Below are 20,025 nucleotides of genomic sequence, written 5' to 3' on the forward strand. Positions count from 1 at the left end.
GCTCATCATCAGTCAGAAAAAGAGAGAAAGGAAGGGGAGATGGTTCTCAATCTTAACCCATTCCATAAGTCCGTTCCAAAACCAAAGCGTTCCAAAACCAAGGCGCGCTTTCCCATAGAAAGTAACGCAAAATGGATTAATCCGTTCCAGACTTTTTAAAACAACCCCTAAAACAGCAATTTAATTTGAATTCTACTTTCTAACGAGACCATTGACCCATAAAATGAAAGCAATAGACAATATACAGTCATACCTCATGTTACGTTTGCTTCATGTTACGTTCTCTGAGGTTACGTCCCGCGGTGACCCGGAAGTACTGGAAAGGGTTACTTCCGGGTTTCGCCACTCGCGCATGCGCAGAAGCGCAAGGTGATGTCACACGCATGCGCAGAAGCAGCGAATCGCAACCCACGAGTGCGCAGACATGCCGCTGCGGGTTGCGCTCTTTTCATGTTGCGAGCGGGCCTCCGGAACGGATCCCGTTCGCAACCAGAGGTACCACTGTACTGCAGTCACACAATCAATCAATCAGTAGCTGAACTGGGTTGCACAAAAACAAACAAAAAAGAGCCACAAAAACACAAACGCCAAATAAATAGCAAAAGCAGACAGAGTAACACTCAAAACGGAGCACGTTTGCAAACCAGAACACTTACTTCCGGGTTTGCAGTGTTTGGGTTCCAAGTTGTTTGAGTACCAAGGCAGGTTTGAGAACCAAGGCACCACTGTATTGTAGCAATCTTATGGCTCATTAAAGCAGGCTTCCCCAGCCAGCTTGCCTTCCAGATGTTTCAGACTACAACACCCATCAACCCCAGCCAGCACGGACATATGATGCTGTGCCTGATGGGAGTTGTAGTCCGTGACGTCAGAAGGGCACCAGATTGGGGCCGGGTGCAGTAGGCATTTAGTCCAGCATCATGTTCTCACCATGGCCAAACAAATTCCCATTATGGGAAACCAACAAGCAGGTCATGTAGTCTGATCTCAGCTAGATCATCCATGACAGATGGCCATCCAGCCTCTGCTTAAAAACCTCCAAGGAAGGAGAGTCCATCACCTCCCGAGAAAGTCCATTCCACTGTCAAACAGCTCTCACTGTCAGAAAATTCTTCCTGAAGTTTAGTTGGAATCTCGTTTCTTTTTTTCCCCTTTTAAATAATTTTTATTGGATTTTCCGCTTAAATCATATTCACATTTTGTTACATAATTCTATGACTTTATATATTACTCTGTAAGAGCATCGACCTCCTTCCCTCCCTTTTTCTGACTTCCACATACATTTCCATATTCTTCGCATTTCTATAATCACTTATTTACCCTTTGTCAAATTATAATATTTCACCTTACTATCGGCAAATTAGTTCCTTATATTTACATTACAAAACATTTCAATTCAGACCTACAAACGTTTTCAAATGTTTACAATTTTCTTTCATATAAAATATAAATATGTTCCAGTCCTTTTGAAACAGTTTGTCGCGCTGATTCCGGATCTTCCCCGTCAACTTGGCCATCTCTACGTTCTCCACCATCTTTCCACAGAGCCTGCAAGACAGAGCTGTTCCACAAGGCCTTTGGTCAGGGCGCAGCCTGACTCCCTTCTTTGGCAATCTTTACAAAACTTTAGTTCATGGTTGCCATCAATTTTGATTTTAATTAATTTTTATAATGTTTTTATAATGCTGCACTATTTTAGTGTTGTTAGCTACCCTGAGCCCGGCTTTGGCTGGGGAGGGCGGAATATAAATAAAATTTATTATTATTATTATTGACCTGCCAATCTTCCAGTGTTAGAAGTTCCTGCTGCTTCCATTTCTGAGTCAGAAGTGTCCTTGCAGTCGTTGTGGCATACATAAACATGTTTACATCTCTTTTGTGTATTTCCTCACCAATTAAACCTAATAAAAATTCCTCTGGTTTTTTACTGAAGTTATATTTCAAAACCTTTTAAAACTCATTATATATTATATCCCAGAAGGCTTTCACTTTGGAGCAAGTCCACCACATATGGAGGAAATTCCCCTCTTTCTCCTTAAACTTCCAACCATTTTTGTCTTGATTTCTATACATTTTAGCAAGTTTGGCAGGTGTGATATACCATCAGTACATCATCTTAAATATATTTTCTTTGAGTGACACACATGCTATAAATTTAATTGTTTTAGTCCACAGTTTTTCCCACTCGTTTCTTGTAACTTGAAGCCACCGCTTCAAGTGCTATGCTCCAGCTCTTTGCAACACGAAATTACAATATAAGAAACTCAAATTTCGTAATAAAAGCAAAAGCAAACCAATAATCCCCCTTTCCCACAATAGCTCAGTTAGTAGAGTCTGTAAAGACTGTCTCAAGGCAAATCTTTAAAAATGTAGCATAAACACTGACAATTGGGAAACACTGGCCTGCGAGCGCTCCAGTTGGAGAACAGCCTTGACCAAAGGTGTCATGGGCTTTGAAGACACTCGAACTCAGGACGCTAAGAGGAAGGCACGCTTGGCAAACCCACACCGTGATCAACTCCCGCCCGGAAACCAATGTCCCCACTTTGGAAGGACGTGTGGGTCCAGAATTGGCCTCCACAGTCACTTACGGAATCACTGTTAAAACCGTGTTCATGGAAGACAATCTTACTCAGCTACAAGTGATCACCCAAGAAGAAGATGACTCTGTGATTCTGTGATCAGTCTGCACATTTAAAAGGGTATCAGACGTTAACCAGTCACAGGCCTGGTTGAAGAGGAACGGCTTTTCCTGGCGCATAAATGTATATAATGAAGGCACCAGACAAGCACCCTATGAACGGGGAGCCACTGCAGTAAAGGCCCCGTTGTCGTGTTGCCACCCTCTGAACCTCTCGTGGAGGTGTTATGAAGAACACCAAGCTGCCAAAGGCGGCTTTAAAATGTATGCAAAACAGAGTCTCCCTCTTCTACTTGCTAACCACAAGCTGCTCCATGTGCGATTCCTCTCTGTGGCTGAAACAGCGAACTCAAGAAGGAACTGGAAGCCCAGCAGCCCAACTCAATGACAGCAAACAGGAGCGCCTAGTCCACACGACTGCCTTCCTCCCCGACAAAGCTCCAGCGCTTTCCGCAAACGCGGGGCAAGCAGACCCTGACTGCTGAGTCTTTTCGAGGCAAGAAGTTGCAGCGCTGGAGGAAAGCTGCAGCGTTAAAAAACGCTGGCTTGTTGCTCAGGCGTTAATCCGCTCAGCAGCCTTGCCGGGAGAGAGAGATAAAAGATGCCAGCAGTTCTGCTTCCGGGTTTTCCCCGCATTTGAAATACTGGGTGCTGTTCTGGTCGCCTCACCGAAAAAAGGCTATCTTAGACTTGGGACTCAGCTATACAGCTGCAAATAAAATATTTTAAGTGTGTTTTCAGGGCAATATACAATGTGGCAGGAGATGGCGGTGGTGAGCCTTACGGAAAATTCAACGTCTTTTTTTAAAAAAGCATTTTCACAATGGTTTTTTTATGTGTGCAGATTCCACTCCAGAAAAGGGGGTGAAGAAAAGTTGCAGCATCTCAGACCTTTCAGGTTAAAGGTGAGGAACAGGCCACATGGTGGGAGTTTGTAAAGTAATGCTTGGCAAAGAAGAAGTTGCATTGAGCAACCACGTGCCTCAATATTTGCCTGAGAAATAAAATAATGCCATTTTTAAAAAATTGTCACTATTAAATGTCCTTTCGATATGCTTAGTTTGTGAGATATCTTTTCAAGAAGGGTGGCGCGTTGGAAGATGGCCGACAATAACATCTCTCTGACCCATACGAGGTATTAAGGGGCTGCTATGGGAAGTTGGCAGCCTTCCTGGCCCCCCAAGGGTATGGGGGGGACTGCCCTGCCAGCGGTGTTCATAATGCACCCCCTGATCCGAGAGACGGGGGTGCGGAACACTTGGCACAAGCCCTCGATGGAATCAGATCTTCCCGACGCCGATTCCAATCAGCGAGTGCTGGTTGCTTCAGCTTGGAATTATAATTGGAACTAATTGGAAATAACGGATTGGAAAGAAGGCTGAAGCACATGTATCAAGTGAAGCTCGACGATAAGACTGCTGATTAATGCATCTCTGTGACCGGGAGTGACGGATGGATAAGTAAATCTTTTGATGAATTACCACTATGAGAATGTAAGGCTGGAACGAAGGGGGGGGTGGAGGAAAAAACTCTTTCTATTTCCTTTGCATGATATGACTATAATAATCCTCCACCCCAGAAAGAAATAAGATCGTCGCGTTTTAATAATCATAAACAGAACTTTAAGACTGTGTGGGAGGAAATAATTACAATAAGAGAAGATCGAATGGCGAGAAGGAGGAAAATTTCTATGACGCAGTTAAAAAAATATGGCGTCTCGCCAAGACAGGCTGGCCGGAGAAGGAACAGAAGGAACAGGGGGAGGAGATTCAGGACTACTTGAAAGAGAAGGAAGGTTGGAATGCAAGTTTGACCTGACAGAGCCCCCTGATTTGTCTGATTTATTGGGCTAGCCTGAGGAAAAATAATGGACCGACCGAAGATTAACTTTGTTTATGGAAGTATTTAACAGAGGTCGTTCCTGAATAATATGAGCTTGGAAGAGCACAAAACCCACACAGAGACGCCAAATCTTCAATCTGTTTGTGAAAACCATCAGAGATCGCAAAGAAAGGAATAAATGATAACAACAAGAAGAGAAAGAAAGTAATAAAGGTCTATCCGAATCAAACTGGATGGAACTGTTTAATAAAAGCAGCAAATAAGTGATGTCTGGAGTCATCTGGAATTTTGGACTCGTGCGGAGCTTGATGTATGGGTACCCCCCAAAATTTTAAAATTTGGCTGTATAATCTGGAACTAATGTGATTTGAACAATGTGATGTGATTGGCCTGTTAATAAAAATTATTTCAAAAAAAAAAAAAAAGGGCAGTTTGCCAAACCCAGCTCTGAGTACTGTTAAGAAGGGGGATTGGGCACATTTTTCAAAATAAATAAAGAGAAGGTACGTCAGTGGCTCTTAACCAAATGGAGCCTCCAGAGCGGGAGCAGTATACCTCTGGGTCCCAAACAGGGCCGGATTCAGGTTTGATGAAGCCCTCAGCTCCTGAAGGTAAAGGGGCCCTTTCTATGTCCAGCTGTCCTTTGTCAGCAACAAATGGTCGCTGTTTTTTGTGTTGAATATATGCTATATGGTCATTGATGGACCTAATAGGTACCTAAAGCCTTTTGCACATGTTGCCTTGCAGCCAGTCCATGCAGAATGTAAAGGTAAAGGTACCCCTGCCCGTACGGGCCAGTCTTGAAAGACTCTAGGGTTGTGCGCTCATCTCACTTAAGAGGCCGGGAGCCAGCGCTGTCCAGAGACACTTCCGGGTCACGTGGCCAGCATGACGAAGCTGCTCTGGCAAGCCAGCACCAGCGCAGCACACGGAAACGCCGTTTACCTTCCTGCTATAAAGCGGTACCTATTTATCTACTTGCACTTAGGGGTGCTTTCGAACTACTAGGTGGGCAGGAGCTGGGACCGAAAGACAGGAGCTCACCCCGCCGCAGGGATTCGAACCGCCGACCATGCGATCGGCAAGTCCTAGGCACTGAGGTTTTACCCACAGCGCCACCTGCGTCCCTACGCAGAATGTAGGCACCCTATATATAGAAAGGAGGAAACCAGTGATATTTTGGGGAGCAGGCGGGGCCTATGACTTACATCACAGGAGCCAACACAACACAAAACACTGTTGCCATGTGTAGGTTTTATCTTATTTGTTTTTCACCTTATATTTTGGAAATGTACATCCAGGTTTTTTTCTTTACTTTTTTTTGGGGGGGGGCCTCCAAGAGAGTGGGGCCCTAAGTTATAGCTTGTTTAGCTTATACGTAAATCCGGCACTGGTTCCAACTGCTAGCGATGGACAACAGGGGACGATCATCGTGAGGCTCCCACAACAAGCCTGCTAGCCTCTGTGCTGCATTGCACAGTGGAGAGAGAGACGTTTTTCTCCCTCGCTAATAACATTAGAACTCATGGATATCCAACGAAGCTAAACTTTGGAAGATTCGGGACAAATGAAAGAAAGTCTTTCTTCACACAGCAGAGAGTTAACCTATGGAACTCACTGCCACAGGATGCAGGGACCTAGATGGCTTTGAAAGAGGAGTGGGCTGTTGACGGCTACTAGTCACCATGGCTATGGGGAAGTCAGAGGGTGAAATGCGTCTGAATGCCAGTGGCTGGAAACTGAAGGAGGGGAGAGTTGCTCCTGTGTTCAAATCCTGCTTACGGGAATCTGCTTGGCCCCTGTGAGAACAGGACTGGAGATGGTCCTTCTGTCCTTCTGCTCACAGAACAGCCCACACAATACAGAGCTGTGCCGTGTGCTAAGACAAGCCAGATGGCACCAGGAGGGGGGGGCGGGGGACGGGCTTCCAGAGCACACACACGCTGCAGCAGAAAGTGAAAATACGCCCACAATGCAGAAGCAACCAAAACAGAGAAAAAGCAAATTTCACTGGGAGAGGACAACAAATAACAGAGTTTTGCAAAAATCTAGTTCCACACCGCCTGACAGCCTGTCCCATATTTGTCACGCTCCCCAGTGGGAGGAAAGCACCCGAGATCATGAGGGTTGCAGAGGGCAAACTTCCTGGCCCAAACAGAGCCCTGCGACAAATTTCATCTAAAGTAAACCATTCCGTCTAAAGTACACTGCGACAAATTTCATCCAGCATTTCCTATGTGAGCGAATCAGGCAAGGAATTTCCAGGGTAGCAAAATCAGTTGCAAAAAGCTAGCTTTTCTTTCAACCAGCAACACAGGAACCTGCATTATATCAAGTCAAACTTTTGGCCTGTTTAGCTCAGTATGCCTACTCTGACTGCCAGCAGCTCTCTCGGGCAGAGTCTGGAGAAGCTGGGGAGCGAACCTTCTCCACCCAAGGCTCTTACCACTCTGTCAAGTTCCACATATTATGAACCAAAACGGAGGCGCCAGAAGAGAAACCCCAGGATATTCCTTAGGAATTTGCCCAAAGCAACGCGGGTCAAAGACGCTTCCCAGCTGTTGAGATTTTCCTGCCCATGCCCTCTTTTACACATTTTCAGTCCGAAGATCATGCCAGCCCAACACCCACCAGGAAGAAAAGCCTCCTTGAACAGAAAGGTGCAAACAAACTCGCCCCAAACATCCCTCGAGCCCCAGGGTAGCACATCCTAAGATTCCCCAAAACAACGTTTATTTTAAGGAAAAAAGGCACTGTGGCACCAACCTATGGTCTTCAGCTCCTCCGTTGGCAATGTCTGGGTGGGTCTGAGTGATCCATGCCCCCTTTTACTGAAGGCTACTGTGCTTCCGTCAAGAGCGAGGGAGTTTCTGCTTACGAGACCTTTCCAACTGCAGAAATTGCAGATGAGGAACTTGAAAGGGGGGGGGGAATTGAATATTCGGCAGAAAGCGTTTTGCAATTAGCTCATAGCAGAAGGAAGGAGGGCGCGTGGGCATTCCTGTCTCCTAAGGCCCCAGAAATGCAAAAGAGCCTTTTTTAAAAAAATAAAATAAAAAATGATTGATGGGTGAAACTGGCCGGAAGAAACAAACCCTTGAAAGACCTTTAATCCTAATAGTTTGGACTGCTGGTCTTCAAGGCTCTGGCAAAGTGCCCTTCATGAAAAGGTATCGCCTACACTAAAAGAATCGAAAAGGCAGAGGCTGAATCACACAGAGATATGGCATGTGTGGGTGGATTTCCTTTCTTAAACAAACTTTCAGCCACAGGGTCATCCAGTGCCACCAGTATATGAAAATGTCAAACTCATCTAAGACCCCCGTAGAAACTTTATTCTCAATAAGGATGGCGCTCACAGATGGAGAATGGATGTATTTTGACGCATCTTTCTTATTTGTAAAGCGAATCCCTGTATGAGTTAATACTTTCTTAAGCCTTTGGAACTGAACGACATCTTTGGACTTGTTTTTCCAGACTATAACACTCCACGGTCCACATTTTTGATTCTTTCCTTTTCTTTTTTGGGGGGTTATGTTTGTACATTTTGTTAACAAGATCAATTATTTTTAAAAAGGAGGCAGAGGAACAACGGAAGAGTTGTGGGAACTAGGAGAAAGGGTGCCGTTCAAGACAGAACTCCTAAAGAACAGCTATTAAACAGTAATCCAAGCGGCTCCATTGACCCCTGTTGATGATTTGGGGAACTATCCACCAGGATGCTCTCCTGCGCACACACACACAAACACACACACAAACACACAGACCCAATGCAGACCCTCCAAGTGTCCCTATTGTCCAGTGACAGTCCCGGATTTACAGAAGCCGTCCCAGTTTCTGACTGGATCCTGGAATGTCCTGTTTTTCCTTAAGGCGTCCCTGTTTTCATCTGAGAAATGTTGGGAGGGTGTGGAGTTATGCAACCCCCGAGCCAAGGAGATAAGTAACTAGACAACCTCTGGAAGGCATCTGAAGGCAGCCCTGTCTAGGGAAGGCTTTTAAAATGTTTAACGTTTTACTATGTATTTATCTATGTTGGAAGCCGCCCAGAGACGCTGGGGCAGCCCAGTCAATGGGCAGGGTATAAATAATAAAATTGTTGTCATTGTTGTTGTTGTACAGTGGATGCTCGCGTTGCGAACGTGATCGGTGCAGGATACACATTCGCAATCTGCAGCGTTCGCAACCCGCGTCTGCGCCCGTGTGGGTTGCGATTCGGCGCTTCTGCACATGCGCAGCTGCCGAAACCCGAAAGTAACCTGTTCTGGTACTTCCGGGTTTCAGCAGTCCGCAACCCAAAAAAACGCAACCTAAAGCAGCTGTAACCCGAGGTATGACTGTACAGTGGTACCTCTGGTTAAGTACTTAATTCGTTCCGGAGGTCCGTTCTTAACCTGAAACTGTTCTTAACCCGAAGAACCACTTTAGCTAATGGGGCCTCCCGCTGCTGCCACGCTGCCAGAGCCCGATTTCTGTTCTCAACCTGAAGCAAAGTTCTTAACCTGAAGCACTGTTTCTGGGTTAGCGGAGTCTGTAACCTGAAGTGTCTGTAACCTGAAGCGTATGTAACCCAAGGTACCACTGTATCCTGATTTTTTTGGAGAAATTTTGGAGGGTGCGGAAACTTGATGGCTGAGACGATGAGCAAGAGTTTCGCCAGAGGGCTTGGACATTCCAGCCGCTGAACACTGGAGCCATTCAGACCCCGCCTGTCTGCTTCCAAATCTTATCGACAAAATCATGAGAGCTACAGGTGGGGGGAGATGATTTCTCCGCAAGCCGGGGAAGTCACACAAAACGACGCAGAACGCAGCCACCTTCTAAGCCGGCGCTTCTCACAAGGGCTCTGCTCTATGTTCACAATCACCTGTTGAACAGGTGAGCCACCTGTTGCCAGGATCTGCAGGTGGGGAGAGCAAATGCTGTTGTATTCAAGTCCTCCTTGCCAGCTTCTCCCTGGGGCATCTCGCCAAAGAGTTTGTGCCCCAAACCTGGATCTTGGCATCTTTTTCCTTGCCATCAACACGAAATACATCTAATTGGATTTTGAAGACAGGTGAAACTAATTGTTACTACTATGAATTTTATTGCGTTATTGTCTAACCTTGGTGGGTTGCACACCCTCCAAATCAGGGCCAGGCTACTGAAAGTAATGGGGCCCTTTATATGTCCAGCTGTCCTTTGCCAACAATAAATTGTTGCTGTTTTTTGTGTTGAATATATGCTAGATAGTAATTTATAGACCTAATAGGTCTCTAAAGCCATTTGCACAGGTTGCCATGCAACCAGTCCATGCAGAATGTAGGCACCCTATATATAGAAAGGGGCAAACCTGTGATATTTTAGGGAGCAGGCTAGCAGGCGGGGCCCATGACTTACATCCTAGGAGCCTACACAACACAAAACACTGTTGCTGTAGGTGTTATTTTATTTGTTTTTTATCTTATATTTTGGAAATGAACATCCAGTTCTTTTTTCCTTTTAAATTTTTTTGGGGCCCCCAAGAGAGTGGGGCCCTAAGCTGTAGCTTGTTTAGCTTAGAGAGTCAGCCTGGTGTAGTGATTAAGAGCGGTAGTCTCGTAATCTGGGGAACCCTCGTAATCTGGGGAACCGGGTTCGCTTCTCCGCTCCTCCACATGCAGTTGCTGGGTGACCTTGGGCCAGTCACACTTCTCTGAAGTCTCTCAGCCCCACTCGCCTCACAGAGTGTTTGTTGTGGGGGAGGAAGGGAAAGGAGAATGTTAGCCGTTTTGAGACTCCTTAAAGGGAGTGAAAGGCGGGATATCAAATCCAAACTCTTCTTCTTCTTCTTCTTCTTCTTCTTCTTATACATAAATCTGGCACTGCTCCAAATGTCCCAATTTCCCCAGAAAGTCCCAGAATTACGAAAGCCATTCCGCCTTCTGATTTGATGCTGGAATGTCCCCATTTCCTCTGCCAGTGCTGCTGCTGTTGCTGCTGAGCTCGGGGAAGAGGTCGAGCCGAGACTTGTCCCAAGGGACAACGATGGCCGCAAGGGAGCGTCTCATGGCCTCTCCATAGCGGCTGCAGCCAGCCTCCTCCCTTGGGCAGCTCATAGCGGCATGGCTGCAGCTGCCAAAACCCAGCCCAGTGCAGAGGTTGGATGGCCATCGGTCCTGGATGCTTTAGCTGAGATTCCTGCATTGCAGGGGGTTGGACTAGATGACCCTCAGGGTCCCTTCCAAATCTACAATTCTATGATTTTACCAAAGATTAAAATAATAATAATAATAATAAATAATAATTTTTATTTATATCCCGCCCTCCCCAGCCGAAGCCGGGCTCAGGGCGGCTAACAACAATAAAACAGTACAACAGTACAACACAATACTCTAAAATCATTCATTATAAAATTAATTAATTCAAGCCACTGGCAACCATTGGGCCAGAGCTCTGCGAAGATTGCCAATGGAGGGAGTCAGGCTGTGCCCTGACCAAAGGCCTGGTGGAACAGCTCTGTCTTGCAGGCCCTGCGGAAAGATGTCAAATCCCACAGGGCCCAAGTCTCTTGTGACAGAGCGTTCCACCAGAATGGAGCCACAGCCGAAAAAGCCCTGGCTCTAGTTGAGGCCAGCCTAACCTCTCTGTGGCCTGGGACCTTCAAGATGTTTTTATTTGAAGACCATAAGTTTCTCTGTGGGGCATATCAGGAGAGGCGGTCCCATAGATACGAGGGTCCTAGGCCGTATAGGGCTTTAAAGGTTAAAACCAGCACCTTAAACCTGATCCTATATTCCACCGGGAGCCAGTGCAGCTGGTATAGCACTGAGTGAATGTGATCTCGCAGCGAAGATCCCGTAAGGATCAGGATTAAGGGGTTTTCTCAAGACGGTGTGTGCGCTGTGTCCCCTTGGTGTACCGGTGATGGCACTGACCCTTCTTCTGATAGGAAATGCTCTGCAAAAAATAGGAGGAGGGTAACATTGAGGGGGAGGGACGCGGGTGGCGCTGTGGTCTAAACCACAGAGCCTAGGACTTGCCGATCAGAAGGTCGGCGGTTCGAATCCCCGCGATGGGCTGAGCTCCCGTTGCTCGGACCCTGCTCCTGCCAACCTTGCAGTTTGAAAGCACGTCAAAGTGCAAGTAGATAAATAGGTACCGCTCCGGTAAACGGCGTTTCCGTGCGCTGCTCTGGTTTGCCAGAAGCGGCTTAGTCATGCTGGCCACATGATCCAGAAGCTGTCTGCGGACAAATGCCGGCTCCCTTGGCTTATAGAGCGAGATGAGCGTGCAACCCGAGTCGTCTGCGACTGGATCTAACGGTCAGGGTTACCTTTACCAGTTGGAGGGGGGAAATGAGAAATGTCCCTATTTTCATCCAAGAAATGTTGGAGGGTATGTCCTTAATGGGCCGTGCAAATCGCTATTATGAATAACACTTTGTAATAGGGTAAGGGGGGGCCACTGAGGACGAGTTGATGGAACCGAGGAGGCGCTGGCCTGAAAAAAATTGGGATCCCTTGCCCAAATCTTTTTCGATGAGGGCCAGATTTGATGAACTGAACATGCGTGAGGATCAACCAAAGCTGTTGAGCTTTTTTTTAGAGTTGAAAGTGCTGAACTTTTTAAAGAATTTTACCCAAGGACATATGATGCCACCAGGATTGAATTGACCAGTGGGCTGGATTGGCCCCCATCCCCTTTCATTCTGCAAGGAGCGCTCTTCGCTGCAGCAAGTTTTACATTCCAGAACATAATGCAATTTGGTTCATTCGCTGCTGCTGCTGCTGCTGGCAGGATCCGCTCTGTTGTGTGTTGCAGGGCGCCGGATCCGAAAGGGCAACGGCCTTGACCCACGTTTCCTGCTCCAGGAAGTTCATTAAGACATGATCCAGCGCCGGGCAGGAAATGCATGCGAAAAAACGACAGGCACTTAGTGAAGCGGAGAGAGAGGAGCAACGCCTCTGCTTTCATTTCTGTGCTCTGCTTCCGCCAGCGAGGGCTCGCCTTGTGGGCTAGGTGGCTGGATCAGGCCAAGGGCTCGTCCTCTTCTCGCAGATGCCTGTGAGACACTGGCAAGCAGGATCCGAGCGCAAGAGCCCTGCATTTTCCAAAGCAGCTGGGATTCTGAAGCAAAGGGTCGAATCCAGCCTTGCCATGGTCCTCCTTCCCCTGGTCCTCCTTTGCTCCTGAGATGCCCACAAGTTGCCGTTGTTCTTATTTCGCATACCACATCCTTTTCCATGTGGTGCGCAGTTCAAATCCCCACCCAGAGCGTGAAGCATGCTCCTCTGTGCCCTTGGGCCACTCACTGCCTCTCGGCCTGTCCTACCTCGCAGGGTTGTTGTGGGGCTAAAAGGTGAGTGGAGAGAATCATGTGCGCCACTTTGAGCCCCTGGAGGAATATTAATAGCAAGTATCTGAAGGGCTGGAGGGTGGAGCAAGCTTGCTTTCTCCTGCTCCGGAGGCTAGGACCCGGATTCAAGTTATGGGAAAGTAGATCCCCAAGTAAACATCAGGAAGAACTTTTTGACAGCAAGAGCTGTTTGACCGTGGAACAGACTTCCTCCAAAGGTGATGGACTCTCCCTCCTTAATAGAATAGAATAGAATAGAATAGAATAGAATAGAATAGAATAGAATTTATTATTTTCCCCCAGCTACTCTGGGCGGCTTCCAACAAAGTATTAAAATGCAGTAGTCTGTTGAACATTAAAAGCTTCCCTAAAGAGGGCTGTCTTCAGATGTCTTCTAAAAGTCTGGTACAGTGGTACCTCAGGTTACATACGCTTCAGGTTACAAACTCTGCTAACCCAGAAATATTACCTCGGGTTAAGAATTTTGCTTCAGGATAAGAACAGAAATCGTGCAGCGACAGCTCAGCGGCAGCGGGAGTCCCCATTAGCTAAAGTGGTGCTTCAGGTTAAGAACAGTTTCAGGTGAAGAACAGAGCTCCGGAACGAATTAAGTACTTAACACGAGGTACCACTGCAGTTGTTGTTCTCTTTGACATTTGGTGGGAGGGCGTTCCACAGGGCAGGCGCCACTAGCGAGAAGGCCCTCTGCCTGGTTCCCTGTAACCTCACTTCTCGCAGGGAGGGAACCGCCAGAAGACCCTTGGCACGGGACCTCAGTGTACGGGTAGAACGATGGGGGTGGAGACACTCCTTCAGGTATACTGGACTGAGGCTGTTTAGGCCTTTCAAGGTCAGCACCAACACTTTGAATTGCGCTCAGAAATGTACTGGGAGTCAGTGTAGGTCTTTCAAGACCGGTGTTATGTGGTCTCAGCAGCCGCTCCCAGTCCCCAGTCTAGCTGCCGCATTCTGGATTAGTTGTAGTTTCTGGGTCACCTTCAAAGGTAGCCCCACAAAGAGCGCATTGCATTAGTCCAAGCGGCAGATAACCAGAGCATGCACCACTCTGGCGAGACAGTCCACGGGCAGGGAGGGTCTCATCCTGCGTACCAGATGGAGCTGGGAGACAGCTGCCCTGGACACAGAATTGACCTGCGCCTCCATGGACAGCTGTGAATCCAAAATGACTCCCAGGCTGCGCACCTGGTCCTTCAGGGGCACAGTTACCCCATTCAGGACCAGGGAGTCCTCCACACCTGCCCGCCTCCTGTCCCCCAAAAACAGTACTTCTGTCTTGCCAGGATTCAACCTCAATCTGTTAGCCACGATCCATCTCCAACCACCTCTTGACACTCACACAGGACCTTCACCGCCTTGGAGGCTTTTAAACAGAGGATGCCTGGCCATCGGTCAGGGATTCTGTAGCTGCATTGCAAGGGGTTGGACTAGATGACCGCCAGGGTTACTCTTCACTCTCTCAAATGTCACCGAGAGGATGTTTAGAAGGTTGGTGGTTCGAGCCCACCCAGGGACGGCTGTGCGCAGGATTCCTGCATTGCAGGGGGTTGGCCTAGATGACCCTAGGGGTCCCTTACAACTCTACAATTCTATGATTCAATAATGTGCGTGTGTGTGTGTGTGTGTGTGTATGAATGAAATGCAGTTAATAATAACGATGAAATGGAAGCAAGAAATGGAAGCAAGAAGAACTACCAACACTGGAAGAATGGAGAATGAAGATGATGGACATTACAGAACTGGACAGAATGACAGGAAGAATTCGAAATCAACGAGATCAGAGATTTACTGAAGAATGGGAAAAATTTTCAGAATATATGCATAATTTAAGTGAAAAACAAATAACGCTTGTAACTTTTAATGAAGCTTTGTAAAAAAGAAAGATTAAAATTGGAGTGAAATAAGATTTAATTTACAAACTAGATGAGAATTAAGAAATGTGTGGGAAATTAAGAAGGGAAGGAGTACCAGCCAAGTTGAGGGAAGTCAAAAAGTGAGAATGGTTTTTAAAAAATTGTATGAATTGTATTAATTTGTTTTATTTGTAAACTGAATAAAAATTATATTGAAAAAAAATAATAATACTGTAATAACGATAATTTATCCAGGCAGTGTCAAAGTAAAAAACCTATTTCAAAAATACATCCACACGTGGTTAAAATGCACAATAAAACCATTCCATCGAAACGTTAGAAGCATCCATCCATAATTAAAATGTACAATAAAGAAAACCCACTGAACCAGCGTTAACAATGAGAACAATTGGAACAGGACGCTCTGGTCAGGAGATCAAGGGAGGGAGGCTGTTTTCACAGGTGTGTCTACCTGAGCTGGGGGAATGGCAGCACTGAAGGGGCCCCCTGTGTTTCAGAAGGGAGAACGTCATGCCAGACCTTAGAATCATAGAATCTGATGAGTCTTAAGAGTTGAAAGGCACCCCTTAAGGTCATCTAGCCCAACCCCATGCAATGCAGGAATCTCAAACTAAAGCATCCCTGACAGACGGTCACCCAACCTCTGCTTAAAAACCTCCAACGTGGGTGAGTCCGTTCCACTGCTGAACAGTTGAAAGTTATTCCTGAATCTTAGAATCTCAGTTCTTCTCATTTGAAGCCATGGATTCGAGTCCTGCCTTCTGGAGCAGCAGAAAACAAGCCGGCTCCATCTTCCACGGATCTTCTTCTGACAAGATTGCCAACAGCCCCAACAAATCCTTTGCACATGAATTCTTTTTTGGGGGGGGGGATGGGGGGGGACGTACCGAACTGGCACAACAAGAGACCTTAAAACCTTCATTGGAGGTTTTTAAGCAGAGGTAAAGCAACCAGTGACCATTATCAGGTATCCCAGCAGACAGGATTTCTGCTGTAAACCGCCTCCTTCTGTGATGCACGTATGATGTTTTTGGGGGTGGTCTTGGGCTCCAAGGTGGGCAATTTCAAAAGTCTATATAAGGGCTCGTGCACCATTGTTCTGGGTTTCTCCTCCCTCCTGTGTGTGGTGAGTGTTGCAACAGTTTAATAAAGATCTTACTAGCCTCTTTGCTTCTCAATATTCTCTGGTTGGCCTCTGTTATTTTCTTCTAGCGACAGGGAACCCACTTAAGGACTCTAAATGGGCTCATAAGGGAAAGGGAGCCTGAGTTTTTTTTATTATAACACAGATGACCCCCATACTATATTTGTGCGTCTGGTTCTTCCTGCCTTTGCAGAACCTGACATTTGACCCTATTGAAATTCCTGTTCTTAAAGAAGACCTACTAAACAGTGACAGGACCTGCAATCAGAGAGCCAGGCGAGGTGGAGCTGGTTATTTGAAATTCTGCCAGTGTGATAGGAATTTTGAGGTCTTAGATATATGTTAAATGTTCATAAGTGTACCAACCAAGCGCGTAAACAGATCAGCACAGGAAGACCAACCTGAAACCATTTGATTCCCAAACTGAGCAAATGTTTTCTCTGCAAGGTCAAAGGAAAATGGAAAAGCCTCCCCATTGTCTTTTCCTTCACAAATCCTGTCTTAAGGGCTCATTTAAGATATGAATAGGGTGTGAGCCTGTGACCTGGCTCAGGAACTAAGTATTTATCATTACAAAAGACTGGCCAGGCTCCCCAGGCAATCCAATCAAGTGACCATTAAACAGGTAACCTGGCAGACAGGAGGTAAACACACCACTCAGATTTCTGCTGTAAACCACCCTTTCTGTGATGTAGGTATGATGTATCTGGGAGGGTAGTCTTGGGTACTACCCCTTCTGTGATGTATGTATGATGTATGGAGGGGTGGTCTTGAGCTCCTGGGCAGGGAATTTAAAATATCTATACTGTATAAGGACATGTATGGAAGTGAGAGCTAGACCATAAAGAAGGCTGATCGCCGAAGAATGGATGCTTTTGAATTCTGGTGCTGGAGGAGACTCTGGAGAGTCCCATGGACTGCAAGAAGATCAACCTCTCCATTCTTAAGGAAATCAGCCCTGAGTGCTGACTGGAAGGACAGATCCTGAAGCTGAGGCTCCAAGACTTTGGCCACCTCATGAGAAGAGAAGACTCCCTGGAGAAGACCCGATCTTGGGAAAGATGGAGGGCACAAGGAGAAGGGGACGGCAGAGGACGAGATGGTGGGACAGTGTTCTCAAAGCTACCAGCATGAGTTGGACCAAACTGCGGGAGGCAGTGGAAGACAGGAATGCCTGGCGTGCTCTGGTCCAGGGGTCACGAAGAGTCGGACACGACTAAATAACTAAACAACAAAACAAATACTGTATAAGGACAGGCACACCTTTGTTCTGGGTTCCTCCTCCTCTCCTGCGGGTGAGGGGAGCACCCTGTTGCAACAGTTCGATAAAGATCAGGTTTACTAGCTGCTTTGCTTCTCAATATTCTCTGGTTGGCCTCTGGTATTTTCTCCTACAAATAGGGAACCCATGTAAGGACTCTATACGGGCTCTTGGGTACCCCATAAGGGGGAAAAGGGCATATTTTGTTTACAACACCAGCCGGGGCACCGATCTGCAGCAATCGCTCTGCCTGACAGCCCCTAAGGGCTGACTCATCGACCAGAGGTCCTGTCCCTTCCTGTGAGTCACCCAAGCCACCCTGGCTTCCCGTCGGGAGGCCTCTCGCCCGCCCCCTGGCCTGCCCCACCTGCAGTGACTCGGGCAAAACGTGAGCCCTGCGAGGAAGGCACGCAGCAGTGACGCCAACCAGGGTGGGCAGTGCCAAGGCACAGCATCCCGTCTGCGGTTAACGGTGATTTATTTTAAGACAGGAGACTCAGAACTGCCACTTCCCCTATCCTGGGAACCTGGCTCTGCCGCCGCAGAGCTGGGGACGCATTGTCCACCAGAGGGCCACATTTCCTTCCATACAAGCTTCTGGGGGCCACATTGACAGTGGGGGCGGGGTCAGGAGAGAAAGTAGGCGGAGCAACGAATGTGAATCTTACCTGTAGACCAGCTTCCAAACACAGACATAATTTCAAATTGGTTTTCTAACAATTTAACAAATTCAGTTCAATTTCAATGCAATACTGCTGTGAGATTTTGACTTTCCACGATGTTTCTATTCAAACCATTCATCGCCTGTCATATATGTAATATTTCTCCAACGCGTGTATCTTACAGTACATTCCTTTCATCATTCTCCTTCCTTTTTGCTTATATTTCAAGTCCCGCCTGTGAGTTCATTTCACTGCAATATTTTCTCAAATAATCCGAAAAGGGTCTCAGTTTTTCTACAAGTATTTCTTCTTTATCCATCTGAACGATTCAAGTCACTCAATCCACTGGGCCAGCAAACCGAGATCTGGGTTCGAATTCTTAGGAGTCCCGAGAGCAAGATGTTTGGTCTAATGTCCCTCACGGTAAGGCCGTCTGAGCGGACAAAATGAAGTAAAACAAGGACAAAGCTCAGCGTGACCCAGGCTTTAACCCCAAGACACATTTTCAGCGCTTCAAGTATATGGAGCAAAAAATTTAGATGGCGCATTTGCAATTAGTCACCACCTAGTGGCAACATTTCTGCTCTCAAAGCCCTGCCCTGATTCTGCTGACATCCCATAATTCCGCAGAGGAAGTGCCATTACCCAGCACTGAGCACAGAATCCCTCCTCCTGAAAACTGCAGAGGTCTTTGTTAAATAAAGTTTACCCAAGTTTTCTTTTCCTCCTCCCTTCCAGTTCCTTCTTCCTTTTGTGTTGTGCCTTTTAGATAAGCCAGTGGTTTTTTGTAAGTCGCTCTGGCAGCCCTTTTGACCCAAGAGCAAGGGGGGGGGGAAGGTCAATAAAACAGGATTATGGCAGTACAGACAGGCACCTTGCGGGGCAGCGTCTGGCACCCAAAGGATATTTGGTATTCTGCTTAGCCTCCTTACAAACAACAGTATATATGCCAACTCGCTTCCTTCGCAGAATTAAGCTCCACTTTGGCACAATATCCTGGAATTTCTATTTCGCTGCTGTTGTTATTGTCTCTCCCTCCGCCTCTCTCTCTTTTCAAACTGCAAAGAGCCCTGAGGGTAAGTGGGAGTTTCCTCAAACCTTCCAAGATGAGGAGGATGATAGGAATATTGACAGAAAAGGAAAGAGCTGGGAGGCAAGGGGTCCAGAGCTGACCCCTGACCTTGAAGCAGGAGGTCAATGGGGCAAACCTCTACTTTGAAGCCCGTGGGATTTCCAGCACAGAAAGGGTTACTGGCGCATCTCTTTGTATTTTGGGTTTTTAATGTTGCACATACATTTCCTCCCCCCCCCCCATCAAAATAAAAATCTTAATGTGTTTTAGTATGACCTAAACCCGTAGCTGTCAACTTTTCCCTTTTCTTGCGAGGAATCCTATTCGGAATAAGGGAATTTCCCTTTTAAAAAAGGGAAACGTTGACAGCTATGCCTAAACCATAGGTAAGCAAACTAAGGCCTGGGGGCCGGATCCAGCCCAATCCCCTTCTAAACCCGGCCCGCGGACGGTCCGGGAATCAGCGTGTTTTTACATGAGTAGAATGTGTCCTTTTATTTAAAATGCATCTCTGGGTTACTTGTGGGGCATAGGAATTCATTCATATTTTTTCCTTCAAAATACAGTCCGGCCCCCCACAAGGTCTGAGGGACGGTGGACCGGCCCCCTGCTGAAAAAGTTTGCTGACCCCTGACCTAAACCACTTAGGGATGCAGTATATTAAGCAGTGGGCAAATATCCCCAGGGATGATTAATATAACCACTCGCCTGCCATTTAGGAGGAGATACGACAGCCATCTTCAAGTATCTCAAGGGCTGTCACACGGAAGAGGGAGCACGCTTGTTTTCTCCTGCTCTGGAGGGTAGGACTCGAACCCATAGCTTCACGTTTCGAGAAAGGAGATTCCGAATAAACACCAGGAAGAAATTTCTGGCGGTAAGAGCAGTTTGACTGTAAGACGGGGGGTCGTGGGCTCTCCCTCCTTGAAGGTTTTCCACCACAGGTTGGACGGCTATCTGTCAGGGATGCTTTAGCAGAGATTCCTGCATTGCTGGGGGTTGGTCTAAATGACCCCTGGAGAGCCCTTCCAACTCTAAAATCCTACAATTCCCTTGCTTCCCTCCCTGATCCTCTTCTTTCGGGTAACTTTGTGGGCACACAGTCACAGCTGCCAGGTCTCCTCCTCTGCCACCCACCCAGAATACCATATGATACGATACAATAATCTTTATTGTCATTGTCCCATACAGAAC

The 20,025-nt window shown here is 46.9% G+C and overlaps 2 protein-coding genes across 13 annotated transcripts in view; one reads left to right on the forward strand and one right to left on the reverse strand.

Annotated features, from left to right (window-relative positions):
- Positions 1 to 20,025, forward strand: part of LOC310676834 (tigger transposable element-derived protein 1-like) — a gene marked incomplete at its 3' end in the record, with an annotated part of 1,439,559 nt that overhangs the window by 188,075 nt on the left and 1,231,459 nt on the right. The window lies entirely within an intron of this gene.
- ARAP1 (ArfGAP with RhoGAP domain, ankyrin repeat and PH domain 1) overlaps positions 1 to 20,025 on the reverse strand; it is a 156,110-nt gene that overhangs the window by 125,374 nt on the left and 10,711 nt on the right. For 3 of the 12 annotated variants that reach the window (XM_083436060.1, XM_083436071.1, XM_083436067.1), the window contains exon 1: positions 7,250 to 7,354. The exons of 8 other annotated variants lie outside the window; for them this stretch is intronic. The gene's annotated coding sequence lies outside the window, so the exon portion shown is untranslated. Of the gene's footprint in view, positions 1 to 7,249; positions 7,355 to 20,025 lie in introns of those variants that run through there. One more of the 12 variants, XR_014510165.1, reaches the window with a different exon arrangement.

This window comes from Podarcis tiliguerta (assembly GCF_965153285.1).
Source record: "Podarcis tiliguerta genome assembly, chromosome: 4".
NCBI classification, from domain to species: Eukaryota; Metazoa; Chordata; class Lepidosauria; order Squamata; family Lacertidae; genus Podarcis; species Podarcis tiliguerta.